This window comes from Arachis hypogaea, chromosome 15 (assembly GCF_003086295.3).
Source record: "Arachis hypogaea cultivar Tifrunner chromosome 15, arahy.Tifrunner.gnm2.J5K5, whole genome shotgun sequence".
In the NCBI taxonomy this organism is placed as follows: domain Eukaryota; kingdom Viridiplantae; phylum Streptophyta; class Magnoliopsida; order Fabales; family Fabaceae; genus Arachis; species Arachis hypogaea.
The window spans coordinates 127,799,800-127,826,522 of NC_092050.1; the positions used below are offsets into that span (position 1 = coordinate 127,799,800).

Genomic DNA, 26,723 nt, shown 5'->3' on the forward strand with positions numbered 1-26,723 from the left:
GGCAAAATAAGCATATTTTTCATCATAGAGAAATATTAGGAAGGAAACACAAAACCATGCATTTCTTATGAATAAGTGTGAGAAATATTGACAAAACCCCCAAATTCTACACAATATAAACCACAAAATTGGGGTTTATCAGAAACCAAACCAACTAACAATTCTAATCACATTATCGAATGGACATCTATGACTCAAGGTCACCTAATTATCCAATTCCTAGCCAAGAGTGTGAAATACTAGGCAAAAGCTAAAAAGGAAAAATATCATAAATTGCAATAAAAATAAATCTAGAACTACCAATTGTAATATAATGATAATAACAACTCAAATAAGCATTAAGGAAACATAAAACATCAAAATTGCATTAAATGAAATTAAAAGCAACAAGAGTGTTCATAAATATAAAAGTGGCAAAATTGAGAAATTACTAAAAGAAATGAAAATGATCAAGACAAGAGAGCAAGAAACATAAATGAAACTACATTAAAACAAGAATTAAATGCTGAAATTAAAGAAAAAGTAGACTAAAAACCCTAATTCTAGAGAGAAGGGAGAGCTTCTCTCTCTAGAAAAACTAAACAAAACATGTAAAAACCTAAAACTAAGTGCTCCCCCCTCATCCCTCTTCAATTTGGCTTGAAATAGCTTCAGAAATGAGTTGGATTGGGTTTTGGGGGCTCAAAAATCGCCCCCAGCAGCTTGCAATTAATGAGCTCACGTGCCAGGACCTGTGCGGACGCACACACTTGCTATTTTCTGACTTGTGCGTACGTACAAATTGTGTCCGTCCGCACACTTAGACTTATGTCTACTATAGCAAACTATATATCAATTTGAAGCCCCGGACGTTAGCTTTCCAATACCACTAGAACCGCCTCATTTGAACCTCTGTAGCTCAAGTTATGATCAATTTAGTATCGAGAGGTCAGGACTGGCAGCTTTACAAATCCTTCATTTCTTGAATTCTCCTATTTTTGCATGCTTTCCTTCCACTTCTTCAATCCATACTTGTCTTGTAAGCCTGAAATTACTCAACAAACATATCAAGGCATCAAATAGAATTAAAGTGAATAAAATATAGCAATTATAAAGCTTAAAAAGCATGTTTTTACTTTCAAGCACAATTTAGAGAGAAATTATGAAACTATGCTATTTCAATGAATAAATGTAAGAAAAGTCAATGAAATCCACCTAATTAAAGCAAATAAATACCATGAAATGTGGATTCATCACATCCCCACACTTAAACAATAGCATGTCCTCATGCTATACCAAAGGAAGAGAAGAAGTGGAATCAACAATTATTCAATGTAACTATCTATATGCAATCTATCTATATGTATGTAACTCTACTATCTAACTATCTATATGTATTTAATTTGTCCAAATAAATCAATTTTCAAGAAAGCATCTATACACAACTAAGGGCTAAGGCAATCATAACCAAATCCTATTCACAATTGAATTTGAGTCATAGGAATTTAAGCAAACTTGCAAGATAAGCAATAATCATAGGTGAAAATATGGAATTGAGTAATTGAACCCTCACCGGATATGTGTATGCACTCTAATCACTCAAGTGTTTAGGGTCAATTCACTCAATTCTCCTCCAATCATGCTTTCTAAAGTTTGTTCTTCATCTAACCAATCAACACAAATTTAATGTACATATACAAAAATCATGAGATCTTTTCAAGGTTGTAACGGGGCTAAGGGCAATAGTAAGGATATATATATATGGCTAGGTGGGTTTACATTTGAATCTTTGATTAACCTAAATTCTCACCTAAGACATACACAACCTATACAATTCTAATATCAAGCTTAGCTACCCATAATCTCACTTTTACATATATACACACTCATGCATCAAATTCAATCATATATGCATTGATTTTTTTTATTAGATTTCACATTGGGGTAATTTTGTCCCCTTTTCATTATTTCTTTTCTTTTCTTTTTTTTTTCAACATGATATATATACCAACTCACCAATGCATATGGTTTCTATAATATTACATTAGTATGCACCCTAAATTTTCAAGATTTTTCAATAAGCATAAAACACATTTTCATCACCTAAAGTTCCCACATTTTCCCCACACTTAAACATTACACACTCTCACTAATTTAAGCTACTCAAAGATTCAAATAAGAGACACTTCATTATTTTTCGCTTAAGGTTAATGATGTGGCAAAATAAAGAACAAAAGGGGATTAAAAAAGCTCAAAGTGACAAACAAAGGTGAATGAAATGGTAGGCTATTTGGGTTAAGTGAGCTATAAAGAAATAATGGCCTCAATCACATAAATGCATAAATATACATTAAACAATGGACATATAGAATTAAACAAACCAAATATTGCAATCATAAAGAAGAGCAACACACAAGAATGAAATAAGTGGTCAAATGATGTAACCACACAATAAGGCTCAAAAGCTCACAAGTTGTATGTTCTTTAACTCAAAAACCATATTCCACAATGTATAAGTCATGCAAGTTTCAATGAAAAATTTTAACTCAATTCAATTTGAATTTTAATGCCCTAAATAAAAAGTAAGCTTCTTGAAAATTTCATTAAATTGACTAACATTTATTCTATATATGTATATAACGTGATTGGATGAAAAAGATAAAAAATCCTAAGTTTAATTCCTAATTTCAAACAAACCAAAATAACAAGTGTATAGGAAATCAAACTAGGTGCAATCATCACATCATCCAAATCACAATCAAGATTAAAAAAAAAAAAAAACATATGTACAAGCCAAAATTAAGAGCAAAATGTCAAAATATGCATAACTACTATATAATACTAAGTTATGTACAAGCAAAATTAATAAGTGCAATAAACTAAGAAAGTGCAATAACTAAGTAAAAAGGTTTTCAAAAGATAAAATATATACAAAACAACTAAAAAGCATAATAATAATAAAAACTAAACTACAAGTGTTCGGAAATAAAATTGTCACCCAAAATATGCTTGTTAAAGGACAACCTCCCCACACTTAAGACGTAGCACCGTCCATGGTGCTCAAGATCATGCGGAGTAGAAGGAGTCGTCATTGTGTCACCTCCACCTTCAGCTGGTGGGTTAGGCGATAGGGTGGCTGCAAGAGTGATGGTGATGCTGAAAAGGAAAGAGCTAAGTCACAAAACAGCATATGAAGTGAACAGATAATAAAAATTTGAATGGAAGCATACATGAGAATCAAATTAAATCAAACATAAACAACTTCCAATCAAATTCAAGACGTGAGGAAAGCTAACTTGCTTGATCTCAAAGAATAAAATAAGGAAGGAGCATTGTTGCTATGCACAAAGAGAAAGAAAACAGTTAAAAATTAAAGGTTGTTAGTTGAAAAATAAAAGAAAGCTAAAAGTTAAAAGTTATGTTAGTAAAAAGAAAAATGGTTAATTGAAAGTGAAAAGAAAGGTTAGATGAAAAAGACAAGCAAAGTTAAAAGTTAAGCAAAGAAAAAGAAAAATTAGTTGAAAAGGAAAAGAAATAGAAAAAGTTAGTTGAAAAAAGAAATCGAAGCTTAAAAGTTATGTAAAAAGAGAGAAAAAGTTAGTAAAAGAAATGGGAGGAAAATCAAAATTTAAGTGCATAGTCACAAGTTCCTTGATTCCAAAAAGTTTCAAAAATGTCAAAACAAGCAAGTTTCTATTCACTTTTTAAAAGTTCTAGAGCCAAAACAAGTAATGCACATGCATGTGTAGAGCACATAATCAAATGGATATTAATCACAAGTAAATTGGCATAAGTTGAAGCCATTTGGTGTTGGCAAGTTAGAAACATAGAGAAACAAGTAAGCCAAAGAACATTCAAACACCAAATTCCAATGAGGCATGAAAGTCACAAGTTGAAACAAGAATTGAAAACCTCATTATCTATGTGACCTAATGTACGTTAGGCATGAATAAAATGAATCAAATCAGCCACATAGATAGAAAAACCTTCAAACTTGTAAGTTTATGCAAAAGAGGCTCAAAATCTCAAAAGAATTTCAAGTTTATGGTCAATTTAAAACTCAATTAAGGCATATTCAATGCTCAAGAAGAACACATGATTTAAAAGAAGCAAAGAAGTTAAAGAATTGACCAAAACTCGTAAGGAAGCTCATGAGGAAATTTCCAAACCCATTTAGCAAACAAGATTCTATTGACACAGAAATCCGTCAAATAGAATCTTGTTGCACCAAAGAAGACAATGTCATTTAATGAAATAAGTTTAGGAAAAATCCTGCAGCATTTCAGCAGTAAATTAGCTATTTCCCAAATTCAAACAATCAATTCAGATTCCATATGAATTCATTAACAATTAAAAACACAAAAACCATATATGAGTTCATATGAATTAAGCAAATAAGCCAACATGGATAAGAAATCTGCAGCAGTCAAACTTGAAGCAAGAACAAAGTGGATAAATGAACTTGAGCAGTTGACAATCCAATATAAAATCAAGAAAAATAGGATCATTCAGCAACATAACACCAATCAATTGCCCAACATGCAGCATCAAAATAGGAATAATGAACAATCCAGCAGCAATATCTCAGCAAAACAGCAGGAGCACAGCAGTTTATCCATTAATTCAACAGAAAATCAATCAAGCCAAACTAAGTGAATTCAGCAACAGATTTACCAATAAGACCAATCTCAGTTCAGCAATCATCATCTATTCCAACACAAACAACAATAACTCAGCAGCATTCTTTTTTCTTGAATTCAACAACCAATCACAAGTATTCAACATGAACTTAAACAAATAAGCATCCTGAATCAAGTGATTAGGTTCAAATTGGCACAAAATAGCAGCAATACAACTTCAATTCATGCATTAAGTAAAATTGTCATCACTGCAAACAAAATCCAGAAATTGTGCATTCCAAACAACAGCCATCAGCAAGAGTATAGCAGCAATCACAATTGAAATTCATAGCAGCCCTTAGCAAGAATAAAGCAACAAAAACACTATGCAGCGTCAAGAAACCAATTTCAAACAAAAAGTTTTCCATTCCCAAACACCAGCAGCAATATCTCAGAAGTTCAACAGAAAATCGGTCAAACAACTAACCAAATGAACTCAACAGCAATTTAACCATCAATTCAATCAGAAAAATCAAATCAGAATCAGTGATTTCACATCATAAACAGCAACCCGAACAGTAATATTCATCAGCAAACAGAATTTTTCCAACACTTGCAGCTAAAATCAAAATCCAATAAACTAAACTAACCTATCCTAACAACCTAGAATCCACCAAACAGAAATCAGAATCTAACTAAGTAACTAGAATTAGAACCAGATTAAAGAAACCAAAACTAACTAACAAAATTTGAAAAAGAATCAGAAACAGAGTTCAATGGAAACCTGAAATGCTGAACAAACATTCGAAACAGGAAAGGAGAGGAAGAGGAGTGGCCTCGGTTGTTCTAGGTGGAGTCCTAGCGGCGAACAGGGAGGCAAAAGAGAAGCTCGCCGTCGTGTTGGTCCGGTGAAGAGGAGGTTGTTGGTGGCTAGCGGTTAGGGAACTAATGACAGAGGGAGAGAGAGCTTCGCGGAGGTGGTGGGTCTCGCACAGAGCAAAGGAGAACCGGCGGCGATGGGAGAAGAAAGGAGGGCTGTGCGATGGGGATGTGCGGTGGCGTTGTGGTGGTACGGTGGGTTCTGGGCTCGGCTGAGGTGAAGCGAGGGGAAGAAGAAGAAAGAGAGAGAGATGTGGTGGCTCTGTGTCCGTTGTGGGTACAGACGCCGGCTGCTGTGGTGATGACTGGAAGCTGAGGCGAGGCTAGGTTCGGACAGGAGGGGAAGAAGAAGGAGGCTGGACGTGATATCGCGAAGAGGAGGGTCACGGGGCTGTGGATTAGCGCGAAGGTGACAGGGCTTGGGAAGGTAGCTGTGGTTTCTGGGCTTGGCAGAGGTGAGAAGAGGGGAAGGGTGTGAACGAGAAACGGGGCTGGAATTGCGACGGTGCTAGGCTGGTTGGTGATGGTGAGACGGGATGACAGAGAAGGAAGAAGAAAGGGAAAAAGGGGCTCATTGTCGGTGTCGCTGTGGCTCATCGACGGCGCAGCGGTTCGGCCAGTGAAAGAGAGGGAGGAAAAGGTGGCCGCTGCCATTCTGGGCTTTGGTGGAGAGGAGGAGCTGGCGCAGTGGTTTCTAGGCTCAGCGGAGGTGAAAAGAGGGGAAGAAAAAGAGAAAGCGGTGCGGCGGTGTGGGTTGTCGCCGGAGGTTATGGTAAAAGGAGGTGGCCGTGGCGGTGCTGAGGTGATGGTGATGGAGGTTATGGTGGCTGGGAAGAGACAGTGATGGATGGTGACGATGGTGAAGAAGATGGAGATGATGATGGTAATATGCACAAATAAAAATCTATCTAAATTCAACCATCTAAAAACTAATTAAAAATTTTAAACATGCAATTCAAATAAAAAAGATGATTTAAACAAGATTATTAGCTATTCACATATGTATTTTAAAACAAAAATTTATTAGTCACTAAAAAAAACAAAAATTTATTAAAGTAAGCTAACAACCAAGAGACATATTTACAAACAAAAACAAGCAACGAATCAAAAACAAACGAGTAAATAGCCAAAATCGTCCCTGAAAGATACCCGATCTCCATTTTGGTCCTCGAAAGATAAAGATAATCAAAATCGTCCCAAAAGATACACGATTGGTCACGTTAGTCCTTTTGTAAGTTGGATGATGAAGTGTCATGTTAAGTGCCACGTGGCATATGATGACGTGGAGTGCTAATGCCACGTGTCACAAGATGATTGGTTGACGTGTCAGATCAGTGACACGTGGCATACCACGTGGCACTTGACATGTAAAAAAGTTATTTATAATCAAAATAGTCCTTGAAAGTTCAGACGTAAGTCATTTTCATCCCTAAAATTTTAAAAATTAATCAAATTAGTCCTTATATAATTTTTTTTATTTTTTCTTGATAATATTAAATTTAAAATATTTTTTGATACTACTAATTTTAATAGAAATGTAATTGACAATCAAAAAATTAGTAATTGTATCTTTTCTTTTTAAAAATTTTTTTAATAAAAATATCTCTCTCCTTTAATTCTTGTCAAAATCTCTCTTATTCTTTTCTATTCTAAAACAATAGCCAACAATAGCCAACAATGTAACACCATTGCAAATTCCCGACAACGGTGCTAAATTTGATAGTTGAATTCTTGTATAGTTTGGAATCAATCAAAACAAAAATCAATTCGTTAGTAGTATAGTCCAAACCAACAACGAATTCTCACAATCAAATATCAATCCTAAAAATATCACAATTCAATACAAAATAACCGGGAATTTGAAATCCCAGGTTGTTCTCCCTAGAAATTGCAATGAAGTGTCCAATTATTGGCTATGAGGGAAGCAAGGGGTTTGTGATAGCAAGAAGCAAGAAATTAAAGTGCAAGGAAGCAAATAAGCATGCAAGGAAATTAAAGCTTAAAGCAAGTAAATCAAAAATGGAATTCAAGTGGCAAAAAGGAGGGACTCTTAGCAAGGATTAGGAGTTAAGGATTCCTATCATAATCATAGACTAGAAACATGATAATTGCTAAGAATTAATCCCAATTAGTCTATCCTAACATCGAGAATAAGTCAAAAGGACATAATTGATCTCAATCCACAAGTCCTAATCAACTCACTAATTAACTTAGTGAAAGACTAGCATTAGTGAAAACCAAACCAACTAACAATTATAATCACAATATCGAATGGACATCTATGACTCAAGGTCACCTAATTATCCAATTCCAAGCCAATAGTGTGAAAAAATAGGCAAAAGCTAAAAGAGACATTTTATCAAACACCTAGCATGCATAAAAGGAAAAATATCATAAATTGCAATAAAAATAAATCTAGAACTACCAATTATAATAAAATGATAATAACAACTCAAATAAGCATTAAGGAAACATAAAACATCAAAATTGCATAAAATGAAATTAAAAGTAACAAGAGTGTTCATAAATATAAAAGTGGCAAAATTGAGAAATTAACAAAAGAAATGAAGATGATCAAGACAAGAGAGCAAGAAACATAAATGAAACTACATTAAAATAAGAATTAAATGCTGAAATTAAAGAGAAAGTAGACTAAAAACCCTAATTCTAGAGAGAAGGGGGAGCTTCTCTCTCTAGAAAAACTAAACAAAACATGTAAAAACCTAAAACTAAGTGCTCCCCCGTCATCCCTCTTCAATTTGGCTTGAAATAGCTTCAGAAATGAGTTGGATTGGGTTTTGGGGCCCAGAAATCGCCCCCAGTGGTTTGCAATTAATGAGCTCACGTGCCAAGACCTGTGCGCACACTTGCTATTTTCTGACTTGTGCGTACGCACAAATTGTGTACATCCGCACACTTATACTTATGTCCACTATAGCAAAGTATATATCAATTTGAAACCCCAGACGTTAGCTTTCCAATGCCGCTGGAACCGTCTAATTTGGACCTCTGTAGCTCAAGTTATGATCAATTTAGTACCAAGAGGTCAGGACTGGCAGCTTTACAAATCCTTCATTTCTTGAATTCTCCCATTTTGCATGCTTTCCTTCCACTTCTTCAATCCATACTTGCATTGTAAGCTTGAAATTACTCAACAAACACATCAAGGCATCAAATGGAATTAAAGTGAATAAAATTTAGCAATTATAAAGCTTAAAAGCATGTTTTCACTTTCAAGCACAATTTAGGGAGAAATTATGAAACTATGTTATTTCAATGAATAAATGCAAGAAAAGTCAATAAAATCCACCTAATTAAAGCAAATAAATACCATGAAATGTGGATTCATCATGGAGTCATTTGCATCCTCTCCCATATCTAGTATCACAAAATCTGCAGGGAGGAAGAGCTCTCCAACCTTGACCAAGAAAATTTCTACTAGTCTGTGTGCCTGCTTCAGAGATTTATCAGCCATCTCCAATGCTGTCCTTGTAGGCTATGCTTCTTGAATTTGTAGTTTCTTCATTATAGACAGGGACATCAGATTAATACTTGAGCCAAGATTACAAATGGCTTTGTTAAAAGTGATATTCCCAATAGTACAGACAATCTAAAAGCTCCCTGGATCCGACATCTTCTTAAGCAGCTTGCTCTGAATTAGTGTACTGCACTCCTTGGTCAGTACCACTATTTCATCTCCCTTCAAGGCTTTCTTCTCAGAGAGTAAGTTTTTCATGAATGCAGTATAGGGAGGCATTTTCTTAAGAGTCTCAGCAAAAGGAATATTGACTTGTAGCTTTTTAAAGACTTCCAAGAACTAAGAGAACTGCTCGTCCTTGGTCTCCTTTTGAAACTCCTAAGGGTGTAGTTCCTCAGGCTCTTGAATAGGTGCCTCAGGTGAGGCATGTGACAGCGTAGCTTCGGCCTGTTCTGGAGCTACTTTTTCCTCTGCCCCTTAGCAACTTGCGCCTCCTTCTTCAGTATGGATTCATTATCCATTATGAGGGCTTTACACTCTTCTCTTGGGTTTACCTCTATGTCACCAAGAAGAGTGTTGGGGGGTCTCTCAGGTATCCTCTTACTCAACTGACCAACTTGTACTTTCAAGTTCGAATAGAAGCTCTAGTCTCTTGCATAAAGCTATGAGTGCTCTTGGAAAGTTCTGCAACTAAAGAGGCCAAGTCAGGAGTATTCTGAGGCTGAGTAGAGGACACCTACTATGGGTGAGAGGCTTGAAATTGGTGGTTGTTGAAATGATTGAACTTGTTCTGATTGAAACCGTCCTGAGATTTGTTGTTGAAGTTTGGCTGGGGCCTCTGGGGTTGCTCTTTCCACCCAAAATTAGGGTGATTCCTCCATCCCTAATTGAATGTATTTGAATAAGAATTATTATTCGAATTTCTAGAGGAATTTCCCATGTAATTAACTTGCTCCGGAGTGGGTTGAGCATAGCCATAATTTTCTTCTTGGTTGAAGCCTTTGCTCATGTCATAAGGTGCATCTTGAGTACTAACAGCTGAGACTTGCATCCTACTCAAATGCTGAGAAATCATGCTAATTTGTTGTGACATGATCTTATTCTGAGCTATGATGGCATCCAAGGTATCCACCTCCATAACTCCTTTCTTCATAGGATTCACGGGATTCCTCTCAGAAGTGTACAGATATTGGTTGTTAGCAACCATCTCAATAAGCTCATTATCCTCTTCAGGTGTCTTCTTCATGTGCAAGGAACCTCCTGCAAAATTTTCCAGAGACATCTTTTCCATCTCAGAGAGGCCATCATAGAAAATCTGCAGCTTGGTCTAGTCTAAAAACATATCTGGGGGACACTTCCTGATCATCTGCTTATATCTTTCCTAAGCTTCATAGAGAGACTCACCATCTCTCTGCCTGAAGGTCTAGACATCCACTCTCATCTTAGTCAGTTTCTGAGGTGGAAAGAATTTGGTCAAAAATCTATTGACCACCTTGTCTCAAGAGTCCAAGCTCTCCTTTGGCTGAGTATCTAGCCACTGCTTTGCTCTGTCCCTCAAAGCAAATGGGAAGAGCATGAGCTTGTAGACATCAGGATTCACTCCATTATTCTTTATAGTGTCACAGATCTGCAGAAAATTAGAAATAAACAAATTCGGGTCTTCTTGCAGGAGTCCATGAAACTGGCAATTTTGTTACACCAGAGTGATCAACTGTGGCTTCAGCTCAAAGTTATTTACACCAATAGGAGGTACGGAAATGCTGCACCCATAGAAATCAGGAGTGAGGGCAGTGTAAGAGCTCAACGTCCTCCTAGCTTGCTCATTACCATTCAGATTCCCACAATTACCATTGATAACATTATTAGAATTGTTGTGATCCATGGCTTCCTTCTCAAAAGTATCCCTGAGATTCTCACTGGTTCTGTAAGCTCTAGCTTGTTGCAAACGCCACCTCAATGTCCTCTCAGGTTCAGGATCCAAATCAAGAAGGGGTTTAAAAAGTGGAAATCTCTATGTCAGAGTATAGAGAATTCCCAGTGAGATATCCTATGCAAAAAGAAATAAAATAAAATAATGCAAGAATTTAACTAAAAATTTTTGAAAATCAATGAGAAAGAAATAACCCAAAAAAATTTTGAAAAGTGAAATAAGGAAAAATACTAAGAATTTCGAAAATTTCAGAAAAGAAAAATCACTAACGGGACACCAATCTTAAAATAAAAAATTAAGAGAAAATAAACAAAACTTAATTAAAAAATTTAAGAAAATTAAATAAACAAAACTAAGAAAAATACCGAATCTAAGTAGTTGTCAATCACCGTCAGTCTTCAACAACGGCGCCAAAAACTTGGTGCAGATTTTTGGAATATCTACAACTAAACCGGCAAGTGCACCAGGTCGTCCAAATAATACCTCAAGTAAGTGAGAGTCGATCCCACAAGGACTGAGGAACTGAGCAATAATAGTCAACTAATTGGCTTAGTCAGGCGAATGAAAAAGTTGGTTTTATGGGTTTCAAAAGCATTAAAGAACAAAACAAGAATAAAGAAAGCAAATAATGAGTTTGGTGTAGAAATCAATGAGAGAAACAGTTAAGGTATCGGAGATGTTTACTTGTCCGGATTAAGTTTTCTTACCAACTATTTTAATCATGTAAGATTCATTTCATGACAAACTGTAATTGACTAAACCCTAATCTCTTAGTGATTTAGTCTTCTCTAATCTTCATCAACCGTCAATCTCTTGGTCACTTGATTCTGATTAGAGGGTAAGTTCAAATCTAGTTTATGGCCATAAAAACCCTAATTACACAAGGCTAAATGGATTATATGTTATGTATCCAAATTAGTTCAAGTAATTAACAATTTAGGAGGAATTTACTTTCAAGTTGTGTTCAGGTGAGAGACCTCTCCCAAAGGTCACAAGAACGTATTTAGAATAAGGGTCATACTCTTGTTCCACCTAAATTCATAAAATTAAGAATGAAAGTAATTCTTGAAATTGAAGCAGTACATTAATTAAAACAGAAGAATAATAGACTCAATCCATAAAAATAAACAGAGCTTCTAACCTTAACCAAGAGGTTTAGTGGCTCATGATGTATAGAGAAAATAAGGGTTCTGAAAAGTGCGGAAGAGAGAAATTTTTTCTAAAGGGCGAATCTTTTCCCTTTTATACATCTAACCTAATTTTGATTTGAAAGTAAAATAAGATAATAAATCCTAAAACTAAAAAATATTGTTTGTAAATAAAAATTACAAAAATAAAAGATAAGATAATTAATAAAGGATAAATCCAACTAGAGATACTCCAAGAGTGAGCTTTCAATTCGGACTGCCTAGTGCTAAACGCCAGTTTGGCGTTTGGCACCACCAATGGGCAAAGACATCCCTGGAATGCTGACGTGCTAGCGCTAAACGCCAAGCTGGTGTTTAGCGCCCAAGAGGGTTGCTCCAAATCTTTTTCTTTTTGCTCCAACTCTGCCAAATTGCTCCAAATTTTATCTGAAATCATAAAACACTAAAACAACTCAAAGTAGCATCCAAAGAAGATTTTTGCATAAAAAAATAATAAAACTTGATGAATTTTAACTAAAAACATCTAAAAAATAAGTGAAAAAAGGGTACAAGATGCTCAAGCATCAGTAATTGAAAAGATTCACTTCATTAGTATTTTCATAATAAATAGTAGCATTTAAAGTACCTTTAATATATCGAAGAATCCATTTTGCTGCTTGCAAAGTTTAAGGCTTCTCCATAAATCTGCTAAGCAATCCAACTCCAAACATAATATCTGCTCTGGTTGCAATCAAGTATCTCAAACTACCATTCAAAATTTTATAATAAGTGGGATTTATTGTTCTTCCTTTATCTTCTTTTAGCACCTTGAACTTCTCTTCGACCAAAGTAGGAACTGATTTTTAATGCTCCATCTAAAATTTCTTCAAAATGTCATTTGCATATTTCTTTTGAGAAATGAAAATTCCATCATCTTTCTGAAAAACTATGATACCGAGAAAATAAAACATCAATCCCATATTCATCATTTCAAAGTGCTTTATCATAGCCTCTCTAAATTCTATAATTATCTTCAAATTAGTGTCGATAAAGATCAAATCATCAACATAAAGACACACGATCAAGATATCTACAAGCTCAACAAACTTGATATAAAATGATGCTCAAATAGACATCTTCTAAAATCATTTTGAGTGAAATAAGAATCAATCTTCTTGTACCACGCTCTTGGTGCTTGTTTTAACCTGTACAAAACTTTCTTCAACCTATAAACTTTATATTCTTCTCAAGAAATTTCATATCCTACAGGTTGCTCAACACACACTTCTTCTAAAGTGCCATTTAGAAATACAGATTTAACATCCATTTGATGTATCTTCCATTTATTTTGAGTCGAGAGTGAAATAATCATACAAATAGTGTCTAATCTAGCAACAGGAGCAAATACTTTAAAGTAATTGATACCTGAATTTTGTTTGTAACCCTTAGCAACTAATCTTGCCTTGAAACAATCAACTTCACCACTAGGTTTGTACTTAGTTTTGTAAACCTACTTTACTCCAATCGACTTCTTATCTGTAGATAAATTTGTCAGCTCCCATGTGTCATTTTTTTCAATGGTATGAATGGCCTCATCTATTGCTTTCTTTCAATTATTGTCTCTAGAAGCTTTTTCAAAGTTCAACGGCTCACAATCTGAAAATAGAACAAAATTTTATGATTTTTTCATCGGACGGATCATTGTCATTGCAAAATTCATAATCTGCTAATCTAGCAGATAGTCTCCGCTCTCTTTGAGATCTTCTAGATGATTCTGGTTGTTCGATTGTATCTGGTTGTCTTTCTTCTTCTTCATCACATGTATTTGGAATTACAATTGGCTATTTTTCTATCTTTAAGCTACAGTTTCACATGTCTTTCTCGTCAAATATCACATCTCTACTGATAATCACCTTCTTTGATTCTAAATTATACAACTTGTATAATTTTGAGTCTGTGTTATAGCCAATAAAAATACACTTTTCACATTTGTCATCTAACTTCTTCGTTAATTGATCTGGAACATGGGCATAAGTAATACACCCAAAGACTCTGAAATGATGAATGAAAGGCCGCTTGCCACTCCAAGCTTCCTCTAGAGTTTTAACACGGACACTTTTTATTGGATACTTATTTAAAATATGAACTGTTGTTGTGATTGCTTCTGCCCAAAATTTTTTAGGCATTTATTTTAACTTGATCATGCATCTAACCATATCCATTATGGTTTTCTTCTTTCTTTCAGCAACTCTATTTTGTTAAGGAGTATATCTAGTTGTTAGTTAGTGTTGAATTCTGTGTTGCTTAAAGTCATCTAAACATGCAAGATATTTTGTTCCTTTGTCTGTTCTAAGAATTTTGATTTTACAGCCACTTTGGTTTTCGACAAATGCCTTGAATGTCTTGAAGGTATCACACGCTTTTGATTTCTGTTTCAGAAAGTATACCATGTATATCTACTAAAATCATCAATAAAAGTGATAAAGTACTTGCTACCACCATAGTTGGGAATTTCAACAAAACAAAGAACTAAATACACAATTACAAGTAATCTTCTGGCTCTCTGTGACTTACCTATAGAGAATGGATCTATATGCTTTTTTCTCAGTTGACAAATTTCACAAACACAATTTAGAATATGAACCCGTGGTAAACCAGAAACAAGTCCTTTTCTTAACAGGTAGTTTAGGGTAGAAAATTAAAAATGCCAAAACCGCATATACCACAACCAATTATCACCAAGTGCTCCATCCAAGCCAAGCACCTCGAAGGGGAAGCGCCCTGTTGCTAAGGAACCTGCGCCTGAACCTTCTCGTTCTAAGCCTAGGTCTGCTCCTACTCATTCTCAAAGAGGTAACCCTCGCATCCCTCTAAAATCACATTTCATGACCTCCCACTCAAACTTCAACCTTCTCCGTTTTTACTCAGCCATGAACAATGATTTCTATGATGGTGTTGTCATTCATCGTACCATATGCCCCACCTTTTTGGTTGACCTACCAAATCTGAAAAAGAAAGGTTTTGTTTTTATGGAAAATTTTGAATTTCTGGACTGGAACCATATTTTTAAAATAAAAAAACCAGTTTACCCAGTCTTAGTCAAGGAGTTCTATGCAAATATGACCTATCATGAGGACAGAATTCACTCCTATGTCAAAGGCCATGACCTTGTTCTGAACAATGAAACCATCAGTGATTCTTTGAAATATACTGAAGTTGGTGCTTGTGCATACATGATGCGTGAGCATCTTTCCTATCTTTTTCTAGTGAATTTGCATTCGAATTGTTAAGTTTAATCAATATTTAAATACCTTTTAGCCAATATGAATGCTACTTTAAATTGTGTGCAATTCTATTTTTTTCAGATAGCATTCGGATGAATTTGACAGAATTTTCTTGAAAAAGAGAAGAAAGTGCATGCTATCAACCATGACCTCCTTGCACTCCAACAGAAATAACTTGAGCTACAGAAGTCCAATTGATGTGATTCTAGTGGCATTGGAAAGCTAACTTTTAGATATTTCCAACAATGTATAATAGTATACATTTCTTCTCCAGCATATTCGGCCATACTAGCGCCTAACCTGGCTATTCTCAAGTTAGGCACCAGAAGAAGGATTTGCGCGTAGATTGCTCGTTGCCAAGGTGGCGCCTAACTTGGAATTTCCGAAGTTAAGCACCAGAGACAAGCCAAATCCCCAATTGCTTGCTGCCCCCTCCAAGTCTAAGGCGCCAGTGCAAGAAAACGCAACGGTCCCCACGCTTCATCAAGGATTGCACGAGTGTTTTAATTAATTTTGATTAAAACTTTAATTTATTTACAAATAGGCAAAGATATTATTTAGATTTAGAAAATATATTTTACATTAATTAGGATTAAATATAAAAAGAAAAAGAATCAGCCCTTCGGGCTCTTCTCTCTTCTCGCAACTCATTCTGCACTTTACAATTTTTCAGAATCCTTGTTTTCTCTCTGAACCATGAGCAACTAAACCTCCACTGTTAAGGTTAGGAGCTCTGTTTATTCTATGGATTAATACTATTATTTTTCTATTTTAATTCATGTATTGATTTCAAATTCAAGAATTGTTTCTGTTCTTCATCTTATGAATTTGGGTGGAATGGAAGCATGACCCTTATTCTAATTGAGTTCTTGTAAACATTGGAAAAGCAATTTACCTGAACAACAGCGTGAAAACAAATTCTCCTAAATCACTAATTATCTGGACTTAACAGGATACATGATATATAATCCTCTTATATTTGGATAATTAGGGTTTTTATGGCATATAAACAAGTTTTGAACTTAACCCTCTAATTGGAATCAAGTGACCAAGGAATTGGCAGTTGATGAAGGTTAGAGGAGACTAAAAAGGTCTAAGGAATTAGGGTTTAGTCACATATAGTTTGTCATGAATTGAATCTTGCATGATTAAAATAGTTGGTAAGAAAAGTTAATCCGAAAAATAAATATCTCTGAATCCTTAACTATTTTTTCATATATATTTCACAATCCATTTACTGCTTGCTTTCTGATTTTCTGAATTTACTGTTAAATGTAATTGAGACCTAAACACTCTTTTCTATTTGTCTAACTAAGTAAATCACTCAATCATTGTTGCTTAGTCCATCAATCCTCGTGGGATCGATCCTCATTCACTTGAGGTACTACTTGGTACGACGCAGTACACTTGCTGGTTAGTTTGTGGAATTTAAATTCCTCACCAAATTTTTGGCACCGTTGGCGGGGATTGACTGTGATTGACAACTATTAGTTGTTTGATTACTTAGATTAGGCATTTTATTTTCGAAATTTGTTGCTAATTATTTTTCCTTAATTTTTGAAATTAAGTTTGGTGTTACCTAGTAATTTTTATTTTAATTTTCCTGTTCAATTCTTTTTATAAATTTCAAAATTTCCACTTTAATTTTATTTACAATTTTTGAACTTTTTTCTTTATTATTTAGTTGTTTTTATTTTATTTCTTTACACAGGAACCTCACTGGAAATTCTTTGCACTCTGATGTTGTTACTCCCATTTTTTCTTATTTTCTGTTTGTTTATGAGCAGAAACAAGAACAAGGAAACTCTTATAGATTTTAATCCTGAACCTGAAAGGACATTGAGGCGGTGCTTACAACAAGCCAGGCTTTACAAAGCTAGTGAAAAAATCAGTGAGACCTTTGAAAAGGAAGCTGCAGAGTCCACTATGGATCCTAATCGTGCTGTTGATGCCAATGTGGTAAATCCGAATGAGAATGAACAACCTAGAAGGGTGCTTGGCTCATACACTGCTCCCAATCCAAATTTCTATGGGAACAGTATTGTGGTGCCTCCTATAGCTGTAAACAACTTTGAGCTAAAGCCTCGTTAGTCATTCTGGTGTAGCAAAACTGTCAGTATCATGGACTCCTGCAGAAAGATCCAAACCAATTCATCTCTAACTTCCTGCAGATTTGTGACACTATGAAAACAAATGGAGTGAATCCTGAGGCTTACAAGCTCATGCTCTTTCCATTTGCTATGAGGGATAGAGCAAAGTTGTGGCTAGATTCTCAGCCCAAGGAGAGCCTGGACATTTGGGATAAGGTAGTCAATGGATTTTTGTCCAAATTTTTCCCACCACAGAAGCTGACTAAGCTAAGGGTGGATGTTCAGACCTTTAAGTAGAGAGATGGTGAGACCCTCTATAAAGCCTAGAAGAGGTACAAGCTGATGACCAGGCAATGTCCTCCTGACATATTTTCTGAATGGACCAAGCTAGAGATCTTTTATGATGGCTTCTGTGAAATGGCCAAAATGTGTTTAGACAACTCTGCAGGTGGTTTATTGTACATGAAGAAAATGCCTGAAGAGACTGCTGAGCTTATTAAGTTGGTTGCTAACAACCAATATCTTTACTCCTCTAACAGGAATATTATGAACTCTTGGGATCCTCAAAAGAAGGGAGTTTTGGAAATGGAGGCCTTGGATGCTATTCTTGCTCAGAACAAAGTTATGTCCCAACAAATCAATATGCTTACTTCACACTTGAGTGGGATGCAAGTTTCAGCTATCAATGCTCAGAATGCCCTCAAAAGGCTTCATATGACATGAATGGTGGCTTCATTCAAGGTGAGAATTATGATTATGCTCAATTTCCTCCTGAACAGGTAAACTTTATGGGGAATGCTCCTAGAAATCCCAACAATGATCCATATGCCAAGACTTTTAATCAGGGATGGAGAAATCACCCAAATTTTGGGTGAAGAGAGCAACCTCAGAGGCCACAGAATTTTAATAATCCTCAAGGCAGTTTTCATCAACATAATTTCAATAACTGCTAGTTTCAGCCTTCTCATCAATAACAATCCCAGCAAGTAACTCCTCAGCCTCAGAAGACTACTGATTTAGAATTGCTGGTAACAAACTTTGTACAAAAAACCAGAACATCACTCAAGAACTTGGAGGTTCAGATGGGTCAAATAGCCATAAAAGTTGCTGAAATTGATCAGAGGACCACTAATAGCCTCCCTAGTAACACAGTTCCAAATCCAAGAGAAGAGTGCAAGGCTATCACCTTGATAAGTGGACAAGTGGTAAGTACGAAAGCACAAGTTACTGAAGAGCCGGTTGAAAAGGAAGCTCTAGAGCAGACTGAAGACACAGTAGTACACGCTCCTCCAAGGTGTGCAGACAATCCTTTTCCAATCACTCTTGACACACATCCAACATTACCTAAAGCTCCTGAATACAAGTCTAAGATGCCATATCCTCAGAGACTTCAAAAGGAGACCAAGGACAAGCAGTTTTCAAAGTCCTTGGAAGTTTTCAAAAAGTTACAAATTAATATTCCTTTTGCTGAGGTTTTGGAGCAAATGCCTCTCTATGTTAAATTCATGAAGGAGTTATTGTCAAAGAAGAAGCCTGGTATGCAAAATCGTGATCTTCAACAATGGTGCCAATGGCTTGGTACTCTCAAATGTGAATCACACTTTGTCACAATTCCGCACAACTAACCAACAAGTGCATTGGGTCGTCCAAGTAATAAACCTTACGTGAGTAAGGGTCGATCCCACGAAGATTGTCGGCTTGAAGCAAGCTATGGTCACCTTGTAAATCTCAGTCAGGCGGATTCAAATGGTTATGGTGAATTGATAATAAAAACATAAATAAAATATAAACTAGGATAGAGATACTTATGTAATTCATTGGTGAGAATTTCAGATAAGCGTATAGAGATGCTTTCGTTCCTCTGAACCTCTGCTTTCCTGCTGTCTTCATCCAATCATTCCTACTTCTTTCCATGGCAAGCTTTATGTAGGGCATCACCCTTGTCAATGGCTACATCCCATCCTTTCTGTGAAAATGGTCCAATGCGCTGTCACTGCATGGCTAATCATCTGTCGGTTCTCGATCATACTGGAATAGGATTTACTATCCTTTTGCGTCTGTCACTACGCCCAGCACTCGTGAGTTTGAAGCTCGTCACAGCCATCCCTTCCCAGATCCTACTCGGAATACCACAGACAAGGTTTAGACTTTCCGGATCTCAGGAATGGCCATCCATGGGTTCTAACTTATACCACGAAGATTCCGATATCTCGGACTCGGTCCTCTGTATTAGATATCTAAGAGATACTCATTCTAGCTTGTTTGCATGTAGAACGGAAGTGTTTGTCAGGCACGCGTTTATAAGTGAGAATGATGATGAGCGTCACATAATCATCACATTCATCATGTTCTTGGGTGCGAATAGATATCTTAGAATAGGAATAAGCCTGAATTGAATAGAAAAACAGTAGTACTTTGCATTAATCTGTGAGGAACAGCAGAGCTCCACACCTTAATCTATGGGGTGTAGAAACTCCACCGTTGAAAATACATAAGAACAAGGTCCAGGCATGGCCGAATGGCCAGCCCCCAAAACATGATCAAAAGATCAAAAGATGATCCAAAGATATAAATACAATAGTAAAAAGTCCTATTATACTAAACTAGTTACTAGGGTTTACAGAAATGAGTAAATGATGCAAAAATCCACTTCTGGGGCCCACTTGGTGTGTGCTTGGACTGAGCATTGAGCTTTATACGTGTAGAGGCTTCTCTTGGAGTTGAACGCCAGTTTGTAACCTGTTTCTGGCGTTTAACTCCACTTTGCAACCTGTTTCTGGTGTTTAACTCCAGAATGCAGCATGGAACTGGCGTTGAACACCAGTTTGCGTCATCTAAACTTGGGCAAAGTAAGGATTATTATATATTGCTGGAAAGCCCTGGATGTCTACTTTCCAACGCAATTGAGAGCACGCCATTTGGAGTTCTGTAGCTCCATAAAATCTACTTTGAGTGCAGGGAGGTCAGAATCCAACAGCATCTGCAGTCTTTCTTCAACCTCTGAATCTGATTTTTGCTCAAGTCCCTCAATTTCAGCCAGAAAATATCTGAAATCACAGAAAAACACACAAACTCATAGTAAAGTCTAGAAATGTGATTTTTATTTAAAAACTAATAAAATTATACTAAAAACTAACTAAATCATACTAAAAACTATGTAAAAACAATGCCAAAAAGCGTATAAATTATCCGCTCATCACAACACCAAACTTAAATTGTTGCTTGTCCCCAAGCAACTGAAAATCAAATAGGATAAAAAGAAGAGAATATACTATAAATTCCAAAATATCAATGAAACTTAGCTCCAATCAGATGAGCGGGACTTGTAGCTTTTTGCCTCTTGAATATTTTTGGCATCTCACTTTATCCATTGAAGTTCAGAATGATTGGCATCTATAGGAACTTATAATTCAGATAGTGTTATTGATTCTCCTAGTTCAGTATGTTGATTCTTGAACACAGCTACTTTATGAGTCTTGGCCGTGGCCCTAAGCACTTTGTTTTCCAGTATTACTACCGGATACATAAATGCCACAGACACATAACTGGGTGAACCTTTTCAGATTGTGACTCAGCTTTGCTAAAGTCCCCAATTAGAGGTGTCCAGGGTTCTTAAGCACACTCTTCTTTTTGCTTTGGATCTTGACTTTAACCGCTCAGTCTCAAGTTTTCACTTGACATCTTCACGCCACAAGCACATGATTAGGGACAGCTTGGTTTAGCCGCTTAGGCAAGGATTTGATTCCTTTAGACCCTCCTATCCACTGATGCTCAAAGCCTTGGATTTTTTTTATTACCCTTGCCTTTTGGTTTTAAGGGCTATTAGCTTTTTGCTCTTGCCTTTTAGTTTTAAGAGTTTTTGGCTTTTTCTGCTTGCTTTTTCTTTTTTTTTTCTTTTTCTCCCCTTTTTTTCGCAAGCTTTTGTATTCACTGCTTTTTCTTGCTTCAAGAATCATTTTTATGATTTTTCAGATTATCAAATAACATGTCTCCTTTTTCCTTATTCTTCAAGAGCCAACATATTTAACATTCATAAACATCAACTTCAAAAGACATATGCACTGTTCAAGCATTCATTCAGAAAACAAAAAGTATTGTCACCACATCAAAATAATTAAACTAGTTTCAAGGATGAATTCGAAACCATGTACTTCTTGTTCTTTTGTAATTAAAACATTTTTCATTCAAGAGAGGTGATGGATTCATATTCATAACTTTAAGGCATAGACACTTAGACACTAATGATCATGTAGTAAAGGCACAAACATAAATAACACATAAGGCTCAAAAACCGAAAAATAGAAAATAAATAGACAAGGAGATTAAGGAATGAGTCCACCTTAGTGAGGGTGGTGTCTTCCTCTTCTTGAAGAACCAATGGTGCTCTTGAGCTCCTCTATGTCTCTTCCTTGTCTTTGTTGCTCCTCCCTCATAGCTCTTTGATCTTCTCTAATTTCATGGAGGATGATGGAGTGCTCTTGGTGCTCCACCCTTAGTTGTCCTATGTTGGAGCTTAATTTTCCTAGGGAAGTGTTGATTTGCTCCCAATAGTTTTGAGGAGGAAAGTGCATCCCCTGAGGCATCTCAGGGATTTCATGGTGAGGAATTTCCTCATGCTCATGTTGAGGTCCATGATCTCTTATTTGCTCAATCATTTTCTTAGTGATGGGCTTGTCCTCTTCAATGAGGATGTCTCCCTCTATGTCAATTCCAGCCGAATTGTAGAGGTGGCAAATGAGGTGAGGAAAGGCTAACCTTGCCCAAGTGGAGGACTTGTCAGCCACCTTGTAAAGTTCTTGAGGTATAATCTCATGAACTTCCACCTCCTCTCCAATCATGATACTATGGATCATGATGGCCCAGTCTATAGTAACTTCAGACCGGTTACTAGTAGGAATAATTGAGCGTTGAATGAACTCTAGCCATTCCCTAGCCACTGGTTTGAGGTCATGCCTTCTTAATTGAACCAGCTTGCCTCTTGAGTCAATTTTCCATTGAGCTCCTTCCTCACATATGTCTATGAGGACTTGGTCCAACCTTTGATCAAAGTTGACCCTTCTTGTGTAGGGGCGTGCGTTCTCTTCCATCATTGGCAAGTTGAACACCAGCCTTACATTTTCCGGACTGAAATCTAAGTATTTCCCCCGAACCATGGTAAGCCAATGCTTTGGATTTGGGTTCACACTTTGATCATGGTTCCTAGTGATCCATGCATTTGCATGGAACTCTTGAACCATTAGGATCCCGACTTGTTGAATGGGGTTGGTGAGAACTTCCCAACCTCTTCTTTGGATCTCAAGTCGGATCTTCGGATACTCATTCTTTTTGAGCTTGAAAGAAACATCAGGGATCACTTTCTTCTTGGCTACAACTTCATAGAAGTGGTCTTAATGGACCTTTGAGATGAATCTCTCCATCTCCCATGACTCAGAGGTGGAAGTAATTGCCTTCCCTTTCCTCTTTCTAGGGGTTTCTCTGGCCTTAAGTGCCATAAATGGTTATGGAAAAACAAAAAAGCTATACTTTTATCACATCAAACTTAAAATGTTTGCTCGTCCCCGAGCAAAAGAAGAAAGAAAGTAGTAGAAGAAGAAGAAAATGGAGGAGATGGGGAGAGAGGTGTTTTCGGCCAAGGGATGAAGATAGGGTTGTGTTGTGTGAAAATGAAGAAGGAATGAGGGGTTTATATAGGAGTGGGGAGAGGGTTAAGTTTTGGCCATTAGGGTTGGGTTTGGGAGGGAAAATATTTTGAATTTGAAGGTAGGTGGGGTCTTTTGGGGAAGAGAGGGTGGATGTGAGTGGTGAAGAGGTAATGGGAAACAGTGATTGAGGTGATTGGTGAGGGGTATTTGGGGAAGAGTGTTATGAAAAGGTGTGAAGAGGAGAGAAGAAAATGTGGGGATCCTGTAGGGTCCACAGATCAAGTGGGGTCAAGGACTTAACATCCCTGCTCCAATTAGGCGTGTAAAACGCCCTTGTTGTGCAATCCTGGCGTTTAACGCCAGACTGCTACTTGTTTCTGGCGTTAAATGCCCAAATGTAGCCTGTTTCTGGCGTTTAACGCCAGGTAGATGCTTGTTTCTGGCGTTAAACGCCAGCTTGGTGCCTGTTTCTGGCGTTAAACACCAGACAGATGCTTGTTTCTGGCGTTTAAATGCCAGACTGCTCTCCTCCAGGGTGTGCTATTTTTAATGCTATTTTCAACAATGGCGCCAATGGCTTGGTGCTCTCAAATGTGAATCATACTTTGTCACAATTCCGCACAACTAACCAGCAAGTGCACTGGGTCGTCCAAGTAATAAACCTTACGTGAGTAAGGGTCGATTCCACGGAGATTGTCGGCTTGAAGCAAGCTATGGTCACCTTGTAAATCTCAGTCAGGCGGATTCAAATGGTTATGGTGAATTGATAATAAAAACATAAATAAAATATAAACTAGGATAGAGATACTTATGTAATTCATTGGTGAGAATTTCAGATAAGCGTATAGAGATGCTTTCCTTCATCTGAACCTCTAGTTTCCTGCTGTCTTCAACCAATCATTCCTACTTCTTTCCATGGCAAGCTTTATGTAGGGCATCACCGTTGTCAATGGCTACATCCCATCCTCTATGTGAAAATGGTCCAATGCGCTGTCACTGCATGGCTAATCATCTGTCGGTTCTCGATCATACTGGAATAGGATTTACTATCCTTTTGCGTCTGTCACTACGCCTAGCACTCGCGAGTTTAAAGCTCGTCACAGCCATCCCTTCCCAGATCCTACTCGGAATACCATAGACAAGGTTTAGACTTTCCGGATCTCAAGAATGGCCATCCATGGGTTCTAACTTATACCACGAAGATTCCAATATCTCGGACTTGGTCCTCTATATTAGATATCTAAGAGATACTCATTCTAGCTTGTTTGCATGTAGAACGGAAGTGTTTGTCAGGCACGCGTTCATAAGTGAGAACGATGATGAGCATCACATAATCATCACATTCATCATGTTCTTGGGTGCGAATGGATATCTTAGAATAGGAATAAGCCTGAATTGAATAGAAAAACATAGTACTTTGCATTAATCTGTGAGGAATAGCAGAGCTCCACACCTTAATCTATAGGGTGTAGAAACTCCACCGTTGAAAATACATAAGAACAAGGTCCAGGCATGGCCGAATGGCCAGCCCCCAAAACGTGATCAAAAGATCAAAAGATGATCCAAAGATATAAATACAATAGTAAAAAGTCCTATTTATACTAAACTAGTTACTAGGGTTTACAGAAATGAGTAAATGATGCAGAAATCCACTTCCGGGGCCCACTTGGTGTGTGCTTGGGCTGAGCATTGAGCTTTACACGTGTAGAGGCTTCTCTTGGAGTTGAACGCCAGTTTGTAACCTGTTTCTGGCATTTAACTCCACTTTGCAACCTGTTTCTGGCGTTTAACTCCAGAATGCAGCATGGAACTGGCGTTGAACGCAGTTTGCATCGTCTAAACTTGAGCAAAGTATGGATTATTATATATTGTTGGAAAGCCCTGGATGTCTACTTTCCAAATCAATTGAGATCTCGCCATTTGGAGTTCTGTAGCTCCAGAAAATCCACTTTGAGTGCAGGGAGGTCAGAATCCAACAGCATCTGCAGTCCTTCTTCAACCTCTGAATCTGGTTTTTGCTCAAGTCCCTCAATTTCAGCCAGAAAATACCTGAAATCACAGAAAAATACACAAACTCATAGTAAAGTCCAAAAATGTGATTTTTATTTAAAAACTAATAAAATTATACTAAAAACTAACTAAATCATACTAAAAACTATGTAAAAACAATGCCAAAACGCGTATAAATTATCCGCTCATCAAAGCCTTTAAGGGGAGATGAGACAATGATCTTGACCAAGGAATGTAGTGCCATAATTCAGAATAACTTTCCAAGGAAGATGCCAAATCCAGGGAGCTGTCAAATTCCATGTACCATTAGAAGCACCACCTTTGAGAAAGCCCTATGTGACCTGGGTGCAAGCATAAATTTAATGCCTTTATATGTGATGAAGAAGCTACAAATCAAAAAGGAATAACCAACAAGGATAACATTACAAATGGTAGACAAATTTCTAAAGCCTATATATGGATTAGTGGAGAATATCTTGGTTAAAGTGGGTAAGTTCTTTCTCCCAACAGATTTTGTAATTCTTGGCATGGGGGAGGATGAAAATGCCTCCATAATCCTAGGAAGACCATTCCTAGCCACTGGGAGAGCTCTAATTGATGTAGAAGTAGGCAAATTAGTGCTTCAAGTGCATGATGAGCAATTGGTCTTTCATGTCTTCAAAGATATACATTCATCAGGTGAAGAAGAGAGGTACATGCAGACTGAGCTTATTGATCCAAACCTTCAAAAACCCCTTGATGATGCACCACAGGATCTGCAGCTCAAACCTCCTTTGGTGACAATCAACAAAATTTCCTCTGACATCAAACCTAAGGAGGAGGTTCCTAAAAAGAAGAAAGTACCCAGAGAATGGAGAAACAAAAAGATTCCCACTGAAGACTTCTCTCCAGGAATGAAGGTGGTATTCACTGCAAGCCCAATCCTGCCTCATACAGTGAATAGGATCCTGTCTCTTGAGCATGTAGAGTTAATCCATGAGAGCACAGGAAAGAAGTTCACAGTGAGGGGTAAGGATCTGAGCCCCTAAGATCCTCCTCCTTAGAGGAGGTGACCGTCAAGCTAGTGACGGTAAAGAAGCGCTTGTTGGGAGGCAACTCAAATATTTTGAATTTTTATTCAGTTTATTTTTCTTTTTATCTATATTTATCTTCTAGTAATATTTCTGTAGTTTTCCTTTGTTTTATATGTCTTTTATTCATGCAGAGTGATTAGAATTGGAATAGGTGCAATCAGAAGGAATTTCAGACACCTTGAAGGAGTTGGATTCGGACTGGGTGGCACCTAACTGGACTTTTTGAAGTTAGGCGCCACTTGTGCATGAAATTTGGAGTTGCTACTGGGTGGGTGGCGCCTAACTTGGCTCCATGAAGTTAGGCGCCACCAAGAAAGCTCTTCTGGCCATTGGGTACTACACGGTCGGCGCTTAACTTGATTTTTTTTAAGTTAGGCACCAAGACCACAAAAAAAAAGTTTTGAGGTCATGCCTAACTTGGGTAACACCAAGTTAGGCGCCAGTGAAGCATTACGCTACGGGCCATGTGGCGCCTAACTCCCCATTTACCAAGTTAGGCACCAGCCCATTCCATTATTTTATTCCATACCAAATCAATTTGATTTGGTCCCCACCCCCCTGAACAGATTCCCTTTCCCATTAGCCAACCCTTTCTTTTCCTTCACAATATAT

General features: G+C 37.0%; 1 long non-coding RNA gene across 1 annotated transcript; it reads right to left on the reverse strand.

Annotated features, from left to right (window-relative positions):
- Positions 1–2,778: 2,778 nt before the first annotated feature.
- Positions 2,779–6,425, reverse strand: LOC112750630 (uncharacterized). The gene is made up of 2 exons (XR_003175942.3): positions 5,383–6,425; positions 2,779–3,135 (listed from the first exon to the last, which is right to left on the reverse strand). It is a non-coding gene; the product is annotated as an uncharacterized lncRNA (long non-coding RNA).
- Between the last annotated feature and the right edge of the window lie 20,298 nt (positions 6,426–26,723).